This window comes from Triticum urartu, chromosome 1A (assembly GCF_056163025.1).
Source record: "Triticum urartu cultivar PI428250 chromosome 1A, HENAU_Tu73, whole genome shotgun sequence".
Taxonomy (NCBI): Eukaryota; Viridiplantae; Streptophyta; class Magnoliopsida; order Poales; family Poaceae; genus Triticum; species Triticum urartu.
Window position 1 is genome coordinate 577,992,371 of NC_141873.1, and position 22,493 is coordinate 578,014,863.

The following is a 22,493-nucleotide window of genomic DNA, read 5'->3' on the forward strand; positions in this document are numbered from 1 at the left end:
GCGGAGAAGTGAGCTGGGAGGAAAGGAATAGAAGAAGAAGAAGAAGAAGGAAGGAGGGTGGGTGGGTGGCGTTGAATCAGCGCCGGATTTGTATTAATTTATAAGTAAACTCTGAGCTGTAATTTCTATCTTTCTTGTAAACCATAATCAAGCTATTTTTGATTTTGCTATTAGTGCGATTAAAAATATGTTCTACTAGTTTATTTCCTTTCCTTCTACATTTTGATTTTGTTAGTGCAATTAAAAGTACTCTAATTTCCTTTCCTTTTCTATTTTGATTTTGATAGTGTGTTTTTAAATATTTTTATTTACCTGCCTTTTCTGGTTCGATTCGGTTTATATACTCAATTAAAAAGAGGATCTTGCTAGATTCGGTTGTCATACCTGTTTTCGAAATCCACAAACCGTTATAGTTTGGCGCATACGCACTTTTCATCAACTGTTACATATTTTCCTACCGAATGCGTCATTTAAACCTTATCCGGTTCGGATGGTTTTCATAGAAAAAAACATAGAAACAAGGATTCCAGAAAACTTCCTATAGATGCATTTGGTCTGTAGGAAATGCATACACGATTTTTATAGAAATATTATTCATTTTCTTTGTTCGGATAAACTACAGATCCATTCAAGGTTTATTTTTTTTGTAGGAATGAGACAAGATAATTCCTAAGAATGACACAGTCATCCTATCAAATTTTTATACTACTCATAATTCCTCTGTTTTGGTTTCCTCCAAACTAAACGAGGTTTGCTACTAGCCTCATGATCGACAAAGCTAGTTAGTGCCACATTGGTTGCACAACCCCGTGAACAAACATGTGCATGTCCAATTCTAGTGAGAATGTTGGTATTAATTTGCACAATCTGAAATTGTCCAAATGATATTGTTTTAACAAAATGAAAGTTCATTTTTTGCAGGTTATCCATACTTCAGAATAGGTATACCCGGGCAGCAGGACGATGGGTGCCACTATTTGAAGTTGGTCACAGGGGTTTATGCAACCGGCTTAGTTTAGTGGTTTGGCAATAGTATATTATCATTTTTTTTCTTTAGGGAGCCTTTATGTTTATTCTTCTTTAGAGAGTCTTCGAGTTTGGTTTGGGGCTCCACGCGGTTGCCCTAGGATAGGAATAATGTGCTTCCCGCCTATCCCGTTTCGTTGGTGTGTTTTCACCAACGAAGGGCGCGTGGAGCTGTCTTCGATGAGTCTCCTGAGACCTAGCCGGATTACGTTTTCTGTGAAATTCACCTGGCTTTTGTCGTCAACGCGGTCTTTAGAGTTTGTACATGCCCTTATCGATTTTTTTTCTAGGGGGTAGCAATTTGTTCACATATTGCGGCTGTGTTTGTCTCATGTTCTGCTTCGACGACCTCCCGGCTGTTGCTTCTACGAGTTCCTGGTTTTCAAAAGTTTGTTGCGTCGAGGCAGAGGTCCAAAGGCGACATCGAGCTATGCTCATTGCGTCGCAGGATGCATCCCAGAGATTTTGAATGTATTTCTATTTTTCTATAAGGGTGCGCTTATAAGGACCCACGACGCTTAATATATGACATTAAGCCCTTCTTCAAAACAAGAAAGGGTGGCGTTTTTCGCAAAAACACGCACGGAGAGAGATGGAGGAAGTTGGATGGTGAAACGCCGGCCCGTGGGGTCGGAGCGATTTCTTGGAAGGGGAATGGGAGTTTGGAGTAGGGAGTTGTGTTGAGATTAGACATGGGATGAGTCGGTTTAATCCCAAACCTCTGTTTGGTGCATAATAGGAATTATACTCTCAAGTTTGGTTCATGGAAATTGATAACGGACTAGACAAGTGAAGTTAAAATGAAGGGCTAAGATTGACTGGCTAAAATAATTCCCTTCCAACTTTCACCCCTTCCTTGTTAATAAAACGGTGAAAGTTGAAGTCTCATCATGAATTCTTAATTCCTTTAGCCAAACAATAGATTTAAAATCTCGTACCCCCTCAATTCTCATTCCCTGGCTCTAATTAGCCCCGACAAACACAAACACATAGAGAACAACGCGTAGGCATGCATTTCTACATAGTATTTTGGATGTTTTGCTTAAGGAAACTAATCGCCACTGGATTTTTTTTTTGATATTATATCGCGATAGGAATTCTCGTGGCACCAAGCGTAATATACGTTGCGTGCATGCAAGATTCCCCTGGCATAAACCATATTCCCATTTCGGCTCCAACGGCAATCTGCTACCACCACCACACAGTAGTACCGTGCGTCATTAGAGTTCCTCTCCCGATCGTCCGTACACGTGTCGGTGATGGATCCGGTTCGAGCGCCATCCACCCAGCAGGCCACCATCGATGCAAGCTGGCGTGGCATATCGACCTGCGCCACGCGTATACGTACCAACTGTGGAGTGTGTCCTAGCTGTCAGCTGAGCTGGGTTCCATACACAGGCCTGTAAATATGCTTCCATTCCGTTTCCGGTGTGTATATATGCACGGTTGCACGCGCTGACGGCCGGACCACCGGGCAGGGGAGGGTAGGTGTGGGTGCCTACGTGGCAGCCTGATCTCCACGTCACCTGCACGTACGCATCCATCCATCAATGGACGGATAGGTGATCGGCATCGTCGGTCCGATATACACGTACGCACGCATGAGTGGAAAGCACTTGTACAGGATTTCTTCTTCCTCTTCTGCTACTCCTATTCTAATTTGGCGTGCGTACATGCGTACGTGGTGGATTAACAGCTGGAGTACGTGCCCGTCCCCGTCCGTGGACGCGCGCGTACTGCTGTACAATAGTACAGATAATCGTACCTACTCTCTCTGTAAACAAATAAATATAAGAGGTTTTTGAATCACTCACTATAGATAAAAGTGCGATCGGGTCGTCTGCTTTCTTTCTTCCAGGAGAAGAAAGAAAGGCGATCTCCCCTCCTGCCGCCAGGGCACCTTCCTCCGCCGCCGTTCTCCGGCGGCTCCCCTCAGCTGATGACCTCGGTCGTCAGTGATGAGGGAGGTCATCGGATCCACGTGTGTGGATTGTTTTAGGCATTGGTTTCTTAGGATTTTGGGTTGTTCATCCTCATGGCTTCGGCGGTGGCGATGGCGGCGTCGACTAATAAATCTTCAGATCCTTCTCCGACAAGGCGATTCGTTTTTGGGGTGAATTTAGAAACCAGCCTGTTCAAGTAAGGATGGTGCGGCAGCGACGGCATCCTTGCGGTGGACCTGTGTCCTCGGGCTCCGCCGTTGCGACGGCGTTTGCTTCAGCGCCTACGTGTAGCTTTATGATATAAATGAGACACGTATTACCATGCAAAAAAAAGGAATCACTATAGATGTCTCATACTCGATAGGAAAAAAAATGACCTCTATAGTGTACCCTGAGCACGCAAAGCAAGCAAGCCCACCATGCAAGCACTTAGAGCATCTATAGCCGGGCGCCCCACACCAGCCTCAAACGACTGGGCAACCCGTCGGTCACTGACAGGTCACAAAAATATGATACAGACAGGCGTCTCGAACGGGCCTCAAACGTCCGGGCTGACCGACACTCCTCATATTCAGCCCAAATATGGGGCGGATATGGGGGCGCTCGGGCGCGTCCGTCACATAGGACTAACGATGTAGGCCCACATGGAAATGCCCGGAAACCTGATGATCTGACGGACGCCTCCTTCATCGTCGTGTGGCACCACTTTGGCTCCCCGCCCGAGGTCAAAGCCGGCCGACATCCCCGAACCCTAGCCCATCCACCTCCTCCCTCTCTATGCCGCCACCTAAGCCCGTCCGCCTCCTTTTCCCGCTCTCCCACGCTCTCCGGCATCGCCATGGTTCGCCTCCTTTCCCCGCTCTCCCACGCTCTCCGGCATCGCCATGGTCCGACGGATGATCAACACATATGCTATGCTCACGCGGGAGCACCGGAAGCAGATAGCAAAGGATATCCAGACACGTCACCCTCCTCCCCCTGCATCATTGTCGGGCTGCCTCTGAACTCGTCGAAGCATGAGGAGGAGGACGCGGAGCAGCAACCGGAGGAGAAGGAGGGAGAGCCGCTGCCGGAGCCGATGGAGGTGGCGGATCCGGAGGTGGAGGCGAAGCAGCCTGCTACGGGGTGGGGGGTTCAACATGGCGGAGGTAGAGGCAGAGGCGGTGTTCGCCGTCGCCCAAGCCGCGAAGAAGGCGGAGCGGCAGGCCATCATGGAGTCCATCCAGGATAAGGTATATGTGGAGGCCAACCGGCAGTTCCTCCGGAAGGAGCAGGCGGCGTCCGACGCGCTCTTCGCCGAACTCGACACGGAGATGGAGGTGGAGGAGGCCGGAGCGTAGCAGCCGGAGGCGCCGGAGCTGCAACTTTTGCATGCTTTTAAGTTTGCATGCTTTTGCATGGATTTAAGAATCTAGTATGGAATGTCATGATGCAGTTGTGTTGATTTGAGGAGTGCTCGGTCACTGCCCGTGGACGTGTTCGGGCACGTCCGCGGGTATTTGAGGGGCCATATTTGTCATATCCGGCTATAGATGCTCTTAGGGGCTTGTAAAGAATCTGTAAATGGACTCTAAATCTTGGGAACTTTTACTATGTGGGTTGTTTGATCGTGGGATGGTAAACCATGATATTTTTTCTTAGGATTCATTTGCACTGCATTTTATAAATAATAAACCATCCACTCCAACCTCTTGAAAATTGTAGATCACGAACAATTTTCACAAGGTTTCTTTTAGGAGGTGACTAGGAGGGGTGGCTACTCCTCCCCTTCAACCGCTAGTGTCATCATTGGTAGCCCTAGCCCCCTTCAGTCGCCACGGCAATGCGAGGATGGAGGGACCCCGAGTCTTAGTCTTCGGGTTTATGGTAGAGGTTGGAATAGTTTAGGATTTGTCACTGAGGGTGGTGTCGTCGGTATGGAATAAAGTCTTGGCTTCTCGCCCTCGTTTCAGTGGTGCTTTGGACCATTGGGAGGCGTGTGAAGCAAGTCCTCATGGAGGCAACCCTTCATCATTGAGATTATTGTCGTCTCCTTGGTGCAGCGATATTATAGTTTCTCAATGGACATACATGCCGACAAGTTCTGGTGTCAAGTGCTTCAGATCGATTCAGGCTTCAACAATAACGACTACGACTCCGAAGTTGGTCTCTAGGGCACGTGCATGATGACTTCCAGGCTGTTATCAACAAGGCCGGGCTGGGCCGGTACGGGGAGCGGCGACAGCGGCGTGTCATCCGCTCGTTATGACAACAATAGCGGTTGTTTGGTAGTCCACGGACCTCGATGCAATTTTTATTATATTTGGGGTGTCTTATACTTAGGGTGAACATTTAGTTGTTCCTAGTCATTTTCGTAACAACAAAGAACATCCTCACAACTCTGTAGTATTCAAGATGGCATGCCATTTTATTCATTTGTTTTTCATATTCCAACGTTAAACTCATGTGAATCAAATATGTCCTAAATATATTGGGAACACCTATGAATCGGTTCCTAAAAATGTTTCTTCCTTTAGTCGATTTCCCCTTCTTTCTTCCTCCTATCCGCCGCCTCCTTCCTACCTGTCCCGCTGTTCCTGTGTCGCCCTGCCCACGTTTGCCCTTGACGACGACGCGACGTCCAGCTCATTTCAGGCTGATTTTCATCGACGAGGCCACGGCCAACCATGACGCCCTTTTTCCGTAGCCACATGAGAATACACTAATGTAAGTCTTTCTAGAGATTTATAGTGGACTACATGCGGAACAAAATAAGTGAATTTACATTCTAAACTATGTTTATATATATATTCGTATATAGTCCGCATTGAAATCTCTATAAAGACTTATATTTAGAAACGGAGGAAGTAGTTGGTAATATATATAACTTGCTTGTAGGTACGGCCTACGGCGGCATTGCTGTATATTTGTCCCTCCCATGGCAGGCATGTGCGCGTACATGCTTTTCCTTTTGTCATTTTGTCGTCGGCCTAAAATCCCCTCGATCGGTTAATTTGGTCGGTCGATTCTTACAGGGCTACAGCATATTTCTGGCTCATCACAGGACGCAATAATGGATGGCATCTCCTGTCTTTAGACTGGCAAGTATATACTCTCTTCCTCCCTAATTGGACTGGTCGTATATACTCTTCCTGCAGCTGGCAGAGCAGAGCAGGGCTAGTTGATTAATGAATCATGATGGATGCCTCCAGTAATCAACAGGAAAACAACACTGTTTTCAGATTTGGGGATCCAGAGGAATAGTATAACACTACATATAACTGGATGATGCCTCGCACGTTGTTGCGGGAATGTTTGCAATATTTGAATAAGATTTTGATTATATGGAACATGAATTTTAGAAACAATAGTTTTTAAAAGTATATAAGAATTAAATGTAAATAGCATAATAAAATGAAATTTTACATGCATGCATGTTGTAGTGGATTTTTAATATGCATAGTTGCATGTTGAGGTGGGTCTTTCCTTATGCATGTTGAATGATGAGGTGATATGCTTGCATGTTGAGATAAACATGTTAGTGGGGGCTAGCTATTTAGATATAGAAGATGCATATATTGGTGATGCAGATGCATGCGAGTTAATGCAACTAGTGTTGTTCCAAAATACCAAGACGTTTTTGCAGTTTAATACCTTTTTTTTCAATGGGTGAGTCACACAATAACTATCCATATACATGGATGAGACGACCGATGCATTCTTCAGCGCACGCAACCACCCCCCGCACCCACACCATGTCAAGCCTCCTCCATTCACCTTTGTCGACGGCGTTGCGGCCAAATGGGCCTTCCCCGTCCTCGGCCCATTCCGGGTTCGCCCTTGTTGCGATGCCTCGGCTGACCATGACTTATCCTTCTCTGGCTCGGATGTGTTTCCTTGGGACACGTTTGGTAGCCTGCATTAGGGTCTGAAAGCCCCACTGGAGTTTTGGATCGTTTGGTTGCCTGGGTTGTACCATAATCTTGGCCCATACGAACATTAAAGCACACCGGGGTCAAGCTCTGGAGGAACGTTTGCATCGGCCGTTTTTTCATAGCCAGGCCTGAGCCATGCAACTCGAGGCATGTGGGCGTAGGCGGTTGCATGCCCGAGGCTGCGCACAAGACATCACGTTTTTTCCCGAAGCACCGCCATAACTACCCTCACTCTTCTCTCACCGCTCACCGTTCCCTCTCTTCACTCTCACACCGGTGGCGACGAGCACAAGATCTGAAGGGCAAGCAGTGACAACGAGCATCGGAGCAAAGATCTGGACGACGAGCACTGGTGTCATCACTGCACCATCAGGCGTTCGTCAATGGCAGTTTGTCCTTTGTCTTCTCGATGGCATTGATTTTATACCATGCCTGTGTTGGGGATCGTAGCAGAAATTTAAAATTTTCTACGCATCACCAAGATCAATCTATGGAGTAATCTAGCAACGAAGGGAAGGAGAGTGCATCTACATACCCTTGTAGATCGCTAAGCGGAAGCGTTGCAAGAACGCGGATGAAGGAGTCGTACTCGTAGCGATTCAGATCGCGGCTGATTCCGATCTAAGCGCCGAACAACGGCGCCTCCGCGTTCAACACATGTGCAGCCCGGTGACGTCTCCTACGCCTTGATCCAGTAAGGGGAGAATGAGAGGTTGGGGAAGACTCCATCTAGCAGTAGCACGACGGTGTGGTGGTGGTGGAGGAGCGCGGGACTCCAGCAGGGCTTCGCCAAGCACTACAAGAGACGAGGAGGGAGAGAGGTAGGGCTGCGCCAAGAGAGATCAGATTGTGTGTTGGGCAGCCCCCATACCTCAAGTATATATAGGGGAAGGGGAGGGGGCTGCGCCCCCTCTAGGGTTCCCACCCCAAGGGGTGCGGCAGCCCTAGATCCCATCTAGGGTGGCGGCCACAAGGGGGAGAGGGGGAGGCGCACCTGGGGTGGGCCTTAGGGCCCATCTGCCCTAGGGTTTGCCCCCCTCCCCTCTTGGAGGCGCCTTGGGCCTTGGTGGGAGGCGCCACAGCCCACTTAGGGGCTGGTCCCTTCCCACTATTGGCCCATGTAGGCCTCCGGGGCTGGTGGCCCCACCTGGTGGACCACCGGGAGGGTACGTTACCGATAGCACCCGAAACTTTTCTGGTGACTAAAACGGGACTTTCCATATATAAATCTTTACCTCCGGACCATTTCGGAACTCCTCGTGACGTCCGGGATCTCATCCGGGACTCCGAACAACATTCGGTAACCGCGTTCATACTTTCTCTATAACCCTAGCGTCATCGAACCTTAAGTGTGTAGACCCTACGGGCTCGGGAGTCATGCAGACATGGCCGAGACAACTCTCCGGTCAATAACCAACAGCGGGATCTGGATACCCATGTTGGCTCCCACATGCTCCACGATGATCTCATCGGATGAACCACGATGTCAAGGATTCAATCAATCCCGTACACAATTCCCTTTGTCCATCGATACGATACTTGCCTTTGTCCATCGATACGATACTTGACATTAGAAAAGCTTTTAGCATACGAACTACATGATCTTGTGCTAGGCTTAGGATTGGGTCTTGTCCATCACATCATTCTCCTAATGATGTGATCCCGTTATCAACGACATCCAATGTCCATGGTCAGGAAACCGTAACCATCTATTGATCAACGAGCTAGTCAACTAGAGGCTTACCAGGAACATGGTGTTGTCTATGTATCCACACATGTATCTGAGTTTCCTATCAATACAATTCTAGCATGGATAATAAACGATTATCATGAACAATGAAATATAATATAATAATAACTAATTTATTATTGCCTCTAGGGCATATTTCCAACAGCCTGCATTCGATTTAGCATCGCGCACTCTATTTAGGCATCAAATCTACCTCTCTTTGATTTGGGACTTGATTTAGGCATATCCGATTAGGGATTTGAGCGGCCGAGTAGGATTTTTATTAGGAGGGAGGGGTTAAATCGAGGTTACATCCCTTCAAATCCAACCCAACAAGCAGTAGCCGCGGCGAGCCTGGAGGAGCTTGGAGCAGCGGTAGCTTTGAGGCATGTAATCGTCGACCTTAGGAGCCCCGACCACCATCTCCATCGTTTCCTCGGCATTGTTGGCATCCTTTACCTCCAGCGCTACACCATTGCCAACATCCACCATATCCTCCAAGTGTAGTGGATTTTTTAACCCGCACTGATGTGTTCATATGCGAATTACATTTTTTCCGTTCATTCATCTTCGTATTCATATGTTCGATGCAAATCGGCAATCGTGCTTCGGGGAACTCCTCCAAGGGCATGCATGTTGTGGCCGACAAGAAGGGCAAGGCAGTGGTGGAGCTCGGTAGCGCCGCTAAGAGGTTGAAGAACTACGAGCATTTCCATGAGAACGTCGGCCCAAGCCACTTCTGCAAGGTCACCTTGCACACAAGATGGAGAGCTGCCCATGCCAGTCGAGTTCACCAAGCACTTGACCATCGTCCCAGAGTAATTTTGTTGAGGACAAACACCGGCTGCACCTAGAGGATGACGTTCGGAAGATCAACGATAGGCTCACCCTTGATAAGGGTTTGGCCCCCTTCGTCGTTGCTCATCACATCAGGATTGGCTACCTTGTCACCTTTAAGCTGGCGACACTCAACACCCTGAAGATGATTGTCTTCAACGATGATCACATCAAGGTGGTGACCAAATGCAAGAGGGACGCAGATGCATTTGTCGTGGATCGTTAGGAAGTTATCTCCGCACCGTTAAGACTTTTGCGTAGGATGTTTAAGATTGTGCTGCAACTGTTTTGTCATTTAACTGCATGTGATTGTGTGCAAGACTCGTTTATGGGTTTATGCTATGCATATTTATCGATGTTGTGCCCGTGTGTGCCGGTAATCTCATCACTCCAACAAGAGGTTACCAGAACACATGTGTTGCATGTCACCAAACACCAACAGTCCGGATCTTCCTAGAACAGATCTGCAACCAAACACCATGTGTGCGTCTCTGCTCTGCCAGCTGGAGGGATGCAGGCAAACGAACTATGTGCAGAACATGGGTTTTTGCCTGTTTTCACTCGGTCCGACCGAGTCAGGCCGCTGATGCAAAATGCCTAAAATCCATGCAGTCTACCAAACACGCCTTTTTGTGTAGGAATCGACTTAACCGAAGTAAAATATAAGTTGCCTTTTAAATACCAAATGTGGAATGTATCCCAATTTCTCTTGGCGGCGGAAACATATGCGGTATACTATCTCCTTTATGGTATTAGGCTCGTGCATATTTCAAGATTTATAATTTGACCAATGTAGTATAATTTATATATCACAAAAAATATCATTAAAAACTTCAAATGGTACATTTTCAAGTGATATAATTTTTCGCAGAAGATATTGTGATTCAGCGACCTGCAGTTCTCGGGGATCATCCTCGGCTCAAGTACGTCCAACGATAAGGCTTCCCATCTTATTGGATGGGTGATTCAAGGTGCTTTCAAAAACCTTTATTGATAATATTCGTGTGGGTGGGCGACGTAGTTTTTCTTGCGAGTGAAAGGGTGACATCGTTGTTTCAGTCTAATTACAGTTTTTTTACCGAAGTCTTGGGAGTATTTGTTTTAGCAAAGATTGATACCACGAAGTAGTTTACATGCTTTTTTTTGTTTTGTCCTTTCGTACATGTGATCGGTTAATCTGGTCGGTCGGTTCTTATAGCAAGCTTAGCTCATTTTAGGACAATAATAATGCATGGCATCTCCTGTCCTAATCCTAATAACAGCCTTGGACCGGTCGTATATACTCTTCCTGCAGCTGGCAGGGCAGAGCAGGGCTAGTATTTAATTAACGGATCACGGATGCCTTCATTGATTTGATTAATCAACAGGAAAACAACACTGTTTTCGGATTTGGGGATCTAGAGGAATAGTATAACATTGCACATAATGCATATGCAGATGTATAGTCATATTGCTACCTATTTTTTCTTCTTGTTAGTATTATTCAATGGATCGGCCATGCAATAACTATCCACAGTATATATGGATGAGATGAAGTGAGGAGTGATTGTTAAACAAGACTATCCCTGTAAGTAAGTAACTGTCTGTAATACAACTTCCGTTCTAAATTAATTGTTTTAGATTTGTCTAGATAAGAATGTATCTAGTGTCTCCATGGCATGTTATATATAGACATGGCTCAACTCAAATAAAATAAAAATACAGTGGTTGCCTAGAGCTAGTATTAACCAGCCTTGCCGACCGTCAATCAGAAAACGATGGAAGTGTCTGCCCATCCGTGCATTATAGCATCTCCTAGCCAGTTAACATGCATGTTGAGTCTCTCGAATGAAGGATTTGACCTGGATTAGTCAGATCATGCTCATCCAGCTAGCAGCTAGAAAAAAAACTGATTAGGCTAAAACACTAGCGCAATTTAACATCAGAACCTATTTTCAGTTGCCCTGTAGTTCATTTCATTCAATCCATGTTGTAAACTGCGGTTGAGCTGAATATACGGCGCCAAAGTCTTTTGCGATGAAAACAAAAGTGCATTGTCCCATGCTAGCACCGTAAATTAATAGAGTAAGTATTATTCTCAGTTTTTTTGCGACAAAAAATCCGTATATTCTTGGTCGGTTAGCTAACAACCTCGTGTTAAAAAAAATAGTAGCTATACGTACGGCGGCATTACATAGAGTGTTTTTACAGACAGGCTGCAATATGTCCCTAGCATCCGAGGCATATGCATCTTTTTGTCGTCGGCAGAGACAGGATAACCAAAACTAATTCTCTGCATTTGGTCGGTTCTTACAGCGCGATCTCGCCCCTTAATCCGCATCGCAGGACCCTTTTCTTTGCGAGGTATCGCAGGACCCGAATTAATGGCGTCCTCTAATTAATCACCCTAGACTGGCAGCAGTAGCAGTAGCAGCGATGGTTAATTAACTAATCCATTACTAGTACTAACAGATCACAAATGCCATCAACAGGAAAACAACAGCTGCTTGAATATTTTTTCTGGCGGGGAACCGCTTGAAGATTTGGGGATCTAGATGAATGGATTAATAATGTTGCACCAAAACAATTTTGCCCTTCCACATGCATGCAAGCATGGGAGGTCAGACCAGACAATAATGCAGATGCAGTGCAGTGCGCAGATGACATGATTGGTTGTTGAATATGACTACGTACCCCTGTTAAAAATAGAGTAACTACCTGTATATGTACTTCATCTCGATGACATATGTATATATACAGTGTTGAACACTCTGGCTTGCCGGTACTCGGGAGCGATGGATGTGGTCTGGCCAGTTAACATGTTGAGTCTGTCAAATGATTTGATCATGATTTTGATTTGACCGGTCCTAATCCAGGCCCAATCACACTCTCGGCCAGCTAGCCAGAAACGTGTGTGCATGTGTGCACTGCACTGTATGCACACTCCATGAACACATCCAGCTGATTTAACCCAACCGTCTCTGTCTGATGCATCCAATTAATTACTGAAACCTTGCAATGCCCCATGGAGTTTTTTTCTTCTTCTTCTTCAAATAGTTAACTAGAAGAGGTCAGAAGTAGACCGGGTGCAAAGCAAGGTACGTAGGTAGCATTGTAGCCATGTTCCCAAGATTTGGTGCCCTTAAACAACTAGATTTGATCTAGGCTTACACTTAATTAGCAGAGGAGGAGGCCATGTGAGCGATGCCCTGCCTGCCAGGTCAGGCCTGCAGGTCCAGTGAGACACTTAACTGCATGCCATGCCACAACAGCTGATGATGATGATGATGATGATGAGATCCACAGATTAATTCCCTTGCGCTGTTGTTGGAGCAATTAAGAAAAAACAGCGCAGGCTCTTTCTGCTCCTAGATTAATTATCAAGCGATTAACCAAACGTGGCGTCGTTTATATTTGTAGTGGTAATGAAGAACAGATGAATCTGGATAATTTACTCACACAGTAGTGTACTAGGCTTTAATCTCAGGCAGGGTTCAGTCTTGACTCTTGACTTCATTTTTTTTGTGGGTCGACTCTTGACTTCTTGGTTATTTATGCATAAGTACCTTTCTTTTTTCACCAATGAAGGAAATGGAAGATGAGCCCCCTTTGCCTTGTACTAGTACAAATGAATGATGACTTACTTGGATGTTAATTGCAGGTTAAGGATTAATCATGTGCTTTGCATCATCAGCCTAAACATGGAAATTAATGCCTACCCATTTGAATCAAGGGCAGGTAAGCAAGAAACAAGAATGATTGAGCTGGCCAGGTTGTGTGGCTTTGGTATACCTAAGCCCATGGAAATCTAGCTAGCCCCAAGAAGACACACCCCACCAGCATCAGCAGGAGCTGTCAAGCATGGCAAGAGCCAAGGAACAAGTGTGTTATTGGATAGTGGCTGCAGTGCAGGAGCATGTGAGCCAGTAGCATAGTGAGTATTGAGCTTTCTTGACACCCCAGCCCAGAAGAACATAACATAAATGTTGTTGGGGGAACAATCCTGAACCCTAAAGGAGTGGAGAAAAGCAGGTGGGGGTGCATGCACACCTGTCCTCCTTACTCAATGCACATACATATGCAGATCACTCACTCAGCACCCCCACCTGTGATGGCACCATTATTTATTCTCCTCCTTGCTCAGATGCTTCACACACAGCCTTGGAAGAACCACACATAGACATTGCTTCCAACTCAAGGCCTGGCTGTACTTTGTAACCTGTGATGCATGCTCCACCAGCCAGCAAACCCATATTTTGTAATATAATCATGCATGCATGACCTCAGATGACACCAGCAGCATCATGTGATGGATTAATGTGCATCAGGATGCATGGAGGGTCAATTGGTTCTTATAATTAACTAATATAATCTACCATGCAACTAGGTCTCAAGACCATAAAACAAGGGTTAGGTCTGTGGTGAACTGGTTATCCTCTTGTTTAAATTTTGTTGTCACTGTCAGATGATTGGGCCTCAAGGGCTGTGCAGGGAAGGGATCCGATGAAACACCGGAGCAAGATCATTGGCCACATCAGGATCAGATTAAGGGCTGCATCCTGCATGCATGTGCAGGTTCAGTCCTTGCTCAGTCACTAACTAGATTTTATATCATATTTCTTGCTCTTTGAGCAGATGGAACCAAACTGAACTAAACTATGGTAGGGTATATTATAAAATTACTTATCAGGCTCTAATCAAAAGAACTAACACGTATATCTTTGATAGTTACCATTGCAAATTTTTAGTTAGCATGTCATATCATGGAAAGGCAGTGCAGCCGACGGTGGTGGTCATTTCCTAAGTCAGAGACCCTCGGCCTGAGGCTGGGTGGTCGGATCTCGAGATCGGCCATATCTTCCAGGCTGTGAGTCGGGCAAACATAGTTAACGGTGAAAACCAAACCGATGACGGCGTTCTGTGCCATTACCTTGATAAAGGCATTGTCGTGTAACTACGTATTGTCGACCCACTCATGCTGCTCAGCGGAAACCCTAGGATCTGATCTTCCTGATCAGACGATGGCGGCATTGCGGTGTCGTTTCTCTCTTGGGAGCATCATTTGTGGAGCAGCGCCGGAAGACAGAGGCAGGTGGTGGAGTAGCTTCATCTTCCATGAAGCTTCGATGGACATGTCAAGTCATGCCTGACCGACATGTGCTATGCTGTGTCATTCCTGTTCGGCAGGTGCTACACACGATAGATCTTCTAGAGACTTCAAGCTGTGTTGGCTGGTGGTACTTGGCGGCATGGTGCTGCGGTGTAGCGGCAGCGACCACGATGTGCTCAGCGGTTTGCGTGCGGGGAGGTGGTGTCGTTGGGCGCCGTGGTGACGTCGATAGATGGCCGGCAGGCAAGGATGATGCGGATCTATTTCTTGAAGATGGGTCAGCGGTTCGATAATGATGGCGGCTTCTAAAACGTGTACATGTGGTGTACTCTTTAGGTTTGCTACACCGGCTGTAGGTTTCGATACGTTATGTGAATGGATTGGCGACGACACCGGTTTTAGATATGGTGAGTGAGACCACTCCACATTATCGAGTTTGTAGGTGTGAGTGGTAGCTTCGGATGGCTTGATGTATATTTTTGTCAGACCTTTGTTGAATAACTAATAAAGATGGCTACATGCATTGATTGTTGAAGAGACAGGTGTTTTAACCTCCTTTTTCAAAAAATCATGGAAAAGCAGACATGGGTTAAGTATGTACGTATGTATCATGCTGATATGACTTGCAAGCACTAGAATAAAATGCAGGGCAGCTAGCAAGCAAGCTAGCCACTTCCAAATCTCAACTGGCTTGTCTGTCTTGTTGACATGTGCATATCGTAGTAAAGTGGCACACTGAAAGTTGGCGGCTTGGCCTTTTCTACAGATCTAAGAACGGTGGACATGACATGTTCCGCTCTCCACTTTTCTGTATGCCTTCTTCTTTCCCATCAGATTACAGTGCAGTTGCTCGGTGGCAACACATAAACCACAATGGACGGCAGAGAAAAAACAGAGCAAAATCAACAAGAAGATGAAGCGACATGCATGCACGGTGGATATATATTTCATCCTAGTACTACAAACACAAAAATGAGAAAATTTCGTCGAGAAGTTCTACGGCGACCCATAGGAAAAAGAGGTATGAGCACACATCGATCTAAATTCAGATTGGGTTCCTGGATAATAGATGGATAGGATAGGGTTGCTTTTGGGGCTGGTCATGTGTTGGGAGCGTGCTCATTGATCTCAAGGTTAATCATGCATGCAAGCAAGCAAGCAATGGGCATTGCATTTGTCACGTGAGTGGGGCCACGTGCATGTGTTTTTCCTTCATAAAACACTGCTTGGCATTGAAGCCTGAACTGCAGTGGTCAGCGAGAGATAGATAGAGAGAGAGGGGTTACTATAGCTAGATGAAAAGTGGTGGATGTGGATATGGTGAAGGGAGGAGGATGAGAAGAAGATGACAAGGGAGGAGTGCCAGTGCCTTTTCATTCACGCAGGGATCCCCTACCCCTACCCCCTATCCACAAGACCACAAGCCCTCTTCCTTCATACTATGCCCACTCTACTTCTTTATCTATCGTCTTGCCGTCTTGGCATGCATGCTCATGCTTGCAGATACTCACTCCAACTCTCCAACTCTTCAAGCTCATGTCGCTGAAACTTATGTGTAGATATGCACCGAGGTGTTTACCCAACATGGATGGCAGCATAATCTCCGGCTCGGTTCACCATCTCTTTCGATATAGGCATAATGTCGGTCTATGGACTCTACTGTTGCTGAATTGTCGGTCTTTTATCTTTCTATTTATCAGACTACTGGTGTTTGGCTATGTGCATCCTAGTTATGCAGAGGCCGGATGATACTTTTAATGCTTTGTATCACTTTAATGCTACATCTTGAGATAATAAAAGCGCCCTTTATCGAAAAAGATGATATGTGTAGTTCCAAACTAACTGTATGTACTGCATCTATCTGTGTGCGTGCTACTGGCTCTGAAATGAATGCGCTGATCACAACAGCAGCAGCAGCAGCATTTCCCAGTTTACTTTACACACGCAACAGATGATCTCTATCAGCAGCACAAATCATGTACGCATGCATGGCCAGTGCCCTGCCCTCCACTGCACTGCAGGCCATCCATCTATCATCTGTGTGTGTGTGAGCCGAGGTCACACCCCATACTTGACGGTTTGCAGGTCATATCCCATACCTGATGATTTGCACTGACCATCTGTCGATGATGCTGTTGTTTGAGTCCAGGTTGCCATGTCACATGAAACCAATGCATATGCAGTGCAACAGCAACACAGTTAGGTAAGTGGGTAGGTTTAGCTTAGCTAGCTGGTTTTAGGTACTCCCTCCATCCGCGAATAAGTGTATATCTATCTTTTGTTCTAAGTCAAAATTTATTTTTTTGACCAACTTTATACAAAATAATAGTAACATATCTGACATCAAATTGGTATATTATCAAATTACATTTCAAAATGGATCTAGTGATACTGATTTAGTGCCATAAATGCTTTTATTTTTCTCTAGAAAGTTGGTCAAAATTTTAAAACCTCGACTTAAGACAAAAGCTAGATGTACATTTACTAAAGATCCTCCATAGCCATAAGCCTTCTCTTTCTAGGCAGGGACTTTACTGTAGCATGGTCAATGTCCTGCGTGCGTGCACAAGCAAACGATTCTCCAGCATGCATGCATGCCCACCCTTGGCCAAAAACCATGTAGATGTAGTAGATGCATTGCATTATTTCCTTGCTCCTCTCACATTCTCGTGTCTCTAGCAGCATCATATGTAGACCCATGCATGCATGTGAGGGCCATGCATATGCATCTACCTCGTGCTATGCGTCGCCCTCTGTCCTTGTCCGACCTGTGACAAATGGCTCTGGATGGACGGTCGGATCAATCATCCAGCTCCCTGTGCCGTGGCCGTGAGGGCACTGCATGCTGCCTGCTAGCTGCCTCCTACCAGCTCGACGAGGGGCCATGGCCGTCCGTCACCGGGCGATCTGGACCGTCGGGGTGCCCCAAGGACGGCCTGGATCGGACCGTCGGAGAAGACCCGTGTCAGCAGAAGAAACCCATGACCCTCCTCCTCCTACATATATACAGGCAATACAGCCTATCCAGCCTCTTGTTTGTTGCTACTCATCTTTGACACATGGCATTCTTTTTGGCTAGTGAGGAAAAATCATTGACGATCAGCAGGGATGGAGCCAGGATTTGGACATGATCGGATCAATGTTATCTAGGCCCCATTGGAACGCGGGAACTTTCCGCGACCACTACGGGGAGTTTTGCTGGAGTATATGGATCTATACTACTACTAGGAAAATTTATGGATGCATGTGACTAGTTGCAAGGGAAGATCAACCTCTCACGTCAATGTAGACCTTAGCTAGATGCCATGCCATGCCATGCCATGGATCAAGTTGAAGACCTGCGGGAGGAGTTGACCCTATGTGGATATCTAATCCCAGTGAAGAAGAAGCTGGCTGCATGCTGCATGCACTTGGCAACATCATGGGCATCTTGGCCTTCTTCTTTCTTCCCATGATGGTGGATTGGAGCAGAGTGATTGAGGTCTAGTTTTGCCACCATCTTCTCTGCAAGCCCATTCCTCTTGGTTGGTTCTCATCAAAATGGGCACCAAAACTAGGAACTGCGGCTCCTGCCACCACACAAGGATTCAGTGATGAAGTGCCATGTTTTGGTCATGTGCTCCAGTGCACCAGCCACAACGACAAGTGCTGCTGCCACATGCATTTTTTTTTTTTGCAGGACAATGGCAAACTCAGAAACATATACAGTATAGTTAAAGATTGTCACTGGAATGAAGAAAACACATTACTATAGTCTACAGCCAAGAGAAAAAGATTGCTTCATAACTTAACAATCAAGCAAAGAACTAAACAGATGAACTCCATGCTGCACAGAGTGGAATGTTAATACAGGTTGTGATCGATGTCCATACACATGAAGGCCTCATTTGTTACTGGCTGCTCAATCAATTTTCTGGAGTGAACTGACCTATCTTTGCAAACATAATGCATCAAAAGCACACCCGAAAATAAAACATTTATCATCGAAAAAGAAAAAGAAGAAAAGCCATGCATGCATGGCAGACGGGTCAAACTTTAGAGATGTCAACGTTGACAAATTCGAAGCCACACAATGATCTAAAAGATGCTGCCATTCGCATGCCCGTTGGTGGCATCGATCTGGTTGCCAGCTTCCAGCTTGCAAGGGCTTGTCGTGGCCTCGTGGGAGAGTGCTTCTGCCACACAATGATCTGCCATGATCTTCCTTAGCTGCTCGATCTTCCTCTTGGATTCGAACAGATCTCGGTTAGCACCATTCAGCCGAGACTGTAAAATGGCGGTCTGCGTCTCCTGGATGCTGCGAGAGTTCTTAAGATGCTGCCGGCGTCAATGCCGATGCTCTTGGCGGGGGCCATGCTGCCCCGCATGATGCTGCCGTGGCCGTAGTGGCCGGGGCCGGATTCGAGCACCTCCGGGCGGGCGCGCAGCCGGGGAGTGGCCGGCGCCACCGCGACGCCGCCAGACGAGGAGATATTACCAGTGGGGAGAGCATTGGTGAGCGGGGATCTTGCCGTGCTCCCGCTGCCTTCTCCTCCACCACCCCCGAGCTGCCGCTCCCGCCGGAGAAAATCAGCGTGTCCCAGATCCGGAGCGTCGGTGCCCGAGCGGCCGCGGCGGGTTGCGTCCGCTGCTCGGTCGGTTTCCGACGACGCCATTGCCACTCGCTCATCACCAGTGCCACTCCTTCACTGACCGAGCAGGCATACAAGTAGGCGACCTATCTAGCAACACGAGCAACAGAGAAGCACACACGCACACGCAAGCCCAAGCAAGAGTGAGCTGGAGGAAAGGAAAAGAAGAAGGAAGGAGGGTGAGTGGCGTCGAATCAGGGGCCGATTCATATTAATTTACAAGTAAACTCTGAGCTGTAATTTTTTATCTTTCTTTGAACCATGATCAAGGTGTTTTGATTTCTTTATTAGTGTGATTTAAATATATTTTATTTTATTCCCTTGCCTTTTACATTTTGATTTTGTTATTAGTGCGATTAAAAGTATATTATATTTTATTTCCTGGCCTTTTACATTTTGATTTTGTTAGTGCAATTAAAAGTATTTTTATTTCCTTGCCTTTTCTAGTTTGATTTTGTGAGGGTAATAGTTTTTTATTATTGCCTTGTCTTTTCTGGTCTGATTCATTTTACACTCAACTAAAAGAGTAATGTTACACCTACACAAAACAACTTCCTACGGACTGTTATAGTTCGGCGCATGCATTTCCATCAACCGTTATATATTTTCCTACCGAATGTATCATCTAGACCTCATCCAGTTTAGAGTTTTTTCATAGAAAAAAACATAGAAACAAGGATTCTGGAAAATTTGATGCATTTGGTTTGTAGGAAAGCGTGTACAATAATTTTGTGGGAATACTACTCATTTTCTTTGTTTTTAATTGTGAACTACATATCCTTTCAAAGTTCATTTTCTATGTAGGAACTAGACAAGACAATTCTTGAGGATGACAAGGTCATCCTATCAAAATTGCGTACTACCCCTAATTCCTATGTTTTAGTTTTGTCCAAACCCTCGTGAACAAACATCTGCATATCCAATTCGAATGAGCGTGTCAATCTTAATTTGCACAATCTAAAATTGTCCAAATGATATTGTTTTCGACAAAGTGAAAGTTTCAAATCTGTTGCAAGTTATCCACATGGTTACATGATCCTTACTCCAGGATAGGTATACCTGGGGTATCGGGACGATTGGTGCCACTACTTGAAGTTGGTCGCACGGGGTTTATGCAACCGGCTTAGTTTAGTGGTTTGGCAATAGTATTATTAGTTTTCTTTTCCTTTAGGGATCCTTTGTGTTTGTTTTCCTTTAGGGAGTCTTTGAGTTTGGTTTGGGGCGCGGCGCCGTTGTCCCAGGGTGGGAATAATGTTCTCCCTGCCGATCCACATTTCGTTGGTGTGTTTTTTGCCAGTGAAAGGTGTGTGGAGTTGTCTCTCCGACAGGTCTCTTGGGACACGGTCGAATTAGTTTTCCGATGGATTTGTATTGATTCGCCCAACTTTTGTGGTCCATGTGGTCTTTGGAGTTTCTACAGACCCTTATCGATCTACTTTTTTTTCTTCAGGGCAGCAATTTGCTTGACAGATCAGGGCCGTCGTCGGCTCCTTTTCCGCATCGACAACTTCCCAACCATTGCTTCCACAAGCTTTTCAGTTTAGAAAGTTTGCTCCGCTGAGGTGGAGGTCCAGAAGCGACATCGTGCTCGTGCCGCCGCAGGTGGATACGGGAGAAAGAAGACTTCGGCATCCCAAAGATTTTGATTGTATTTCTATTTTCTGTAAGGGTGTGTTAGGACATGGGATACTTAATACTATATATGGCTTTAAGCATTTTTATAAAAAGGTGGTGTTTCTGAAAAGACACATGGAAAGAGACGGAGGAAACTGGATGGTGACACGCCGGTCCGTGGGCCCGGGCCAGAGCGATTTCACCATTGGATTTTGTTGTTGTTGAGATTATTATCACTATTTATGTTCTTTGTACTTTAAGAAAACAACACGTCCATTCAAAGCTCATCTTTTACATAGGAACAAGACAAGACAATTGCTAACGATGACAAGGCCATCCTATCAAATTTTTGTATTACTCGTAATTCCTGCATTTTGGTTTCCTCCAAACCAAATAATATGAGCACTAGAATTTGAATGGGTGGATGGAGCAGGGTATATGTGTGGTCATGGTATATATATTCGAATTCAGGCCTCAATTAGGCTTTTTTCTAAACGGTTTTTATTCATATAAATTTCCTGTTTTAGTTGTATGTTAGTTGTATGTATCTGGACGTGTTTGCTTCAAACCTCATTATCGACAAAGCTAGTTCATGCCACATTAGCTAAATAACCCTGTCAACAAACATATGCATATCCAATTCAAGTCGGAGTGTCAGTCTTAATTTGCACGATCTAAAGTTGTCCAAAGGATATTTGTTTTTAATAAAATGAAAGTTTTGGATTTTTTGCAAGTTACCCACAGGGTTACATGATCCTTACTTCGTTATATGGGCATCGGGACGACGGGTGCCACTATTTGAAGTAGGTCGCACGGGGTTTAAGCAACCGACTTAGTTCAGTGGTTTTGCAATAGTATTATCAGTTTTTCCTTTAGGGAGCCTTCGTGTTTGTTTTACTTTAAGGAGTCTTCGAGTTTGGTTTGGGGAGCGGCGGCGTTGCCCCAATGCAGGAATAATGTTTTTTACTATCTATATCCATTTTGTTGGTGTGATTTTCACTAGCGAAGGGCGTGTGGAGTTGTCTCGCCGGCGGGTCTCCCGGGACCCGGTCGGATTAGGTTTCCGGTCGATTCGCCTGGCTTTTGTGGTCTACGCGGTGTTTGGAGTTTCTGCAGGCCCTTATCGAAGATTTTGTTTGGGGCAGCAATTTGCTTTGCAGATCATTGCCGTCTTCGTCTCGTGTTCTGCATCGACGACTTTTCGGCCGCTCCTTCTACAAGCACCCGTGTTTAAAAAGTTTGCTCCGCCAAGGCGGAGGTCCGATGCGACATCGAGCTATGCTCAAGGCGCCGCAGGTGGATGCGGGAGACAGAAGATTTTGGCATCCCAAAGATTTTGAATGTATTCATGCTTTTCCTGCAAGGGTGTGTTTATAAGGACATGCGATACTTAATATTGACTTTAAGCCTCTTTTCAAAAAAGTGTTGTTTTTGTAAAAAAAAACACGGAGAGAAAATGGTGGAAGTTGTATGGTGACACACTGGCTTGTGGGCCGGTTCGAAGCGATTTGACAATTAAGGATTTCCCCCGCTTTATATTTTAACGCAACCACTGGTACAACAAGCTTGCTGGGGCCGCAACACAACGAAGCCCAAAAGGAAAAAAGAGAGAGAAAGAAAATAAACAAATGACGACACCAATAGATCAACAAAACGAAGATGACCGGCAACCATTGTGCCCTCCAGAGATGTCCCGCCGCGCTCCAAGCA

The 22,493-nt window shown here is 45.9% G+C and overlaps 1 pseudogene; it reads left to right on the forward strand.

Annotated features, from left to right (window-relative positions):
- The first annotated feature begins 3,853 nt into the window (after positions 1-3,853).
- On the forward strand, positions 3,854-4,384 carry LOC147992977 (uncharacterized; annotated as a pseudogene).
- The last annotated feature ends 18,109 nt before the right edge of the window (positions 4,385-22,493 follow it).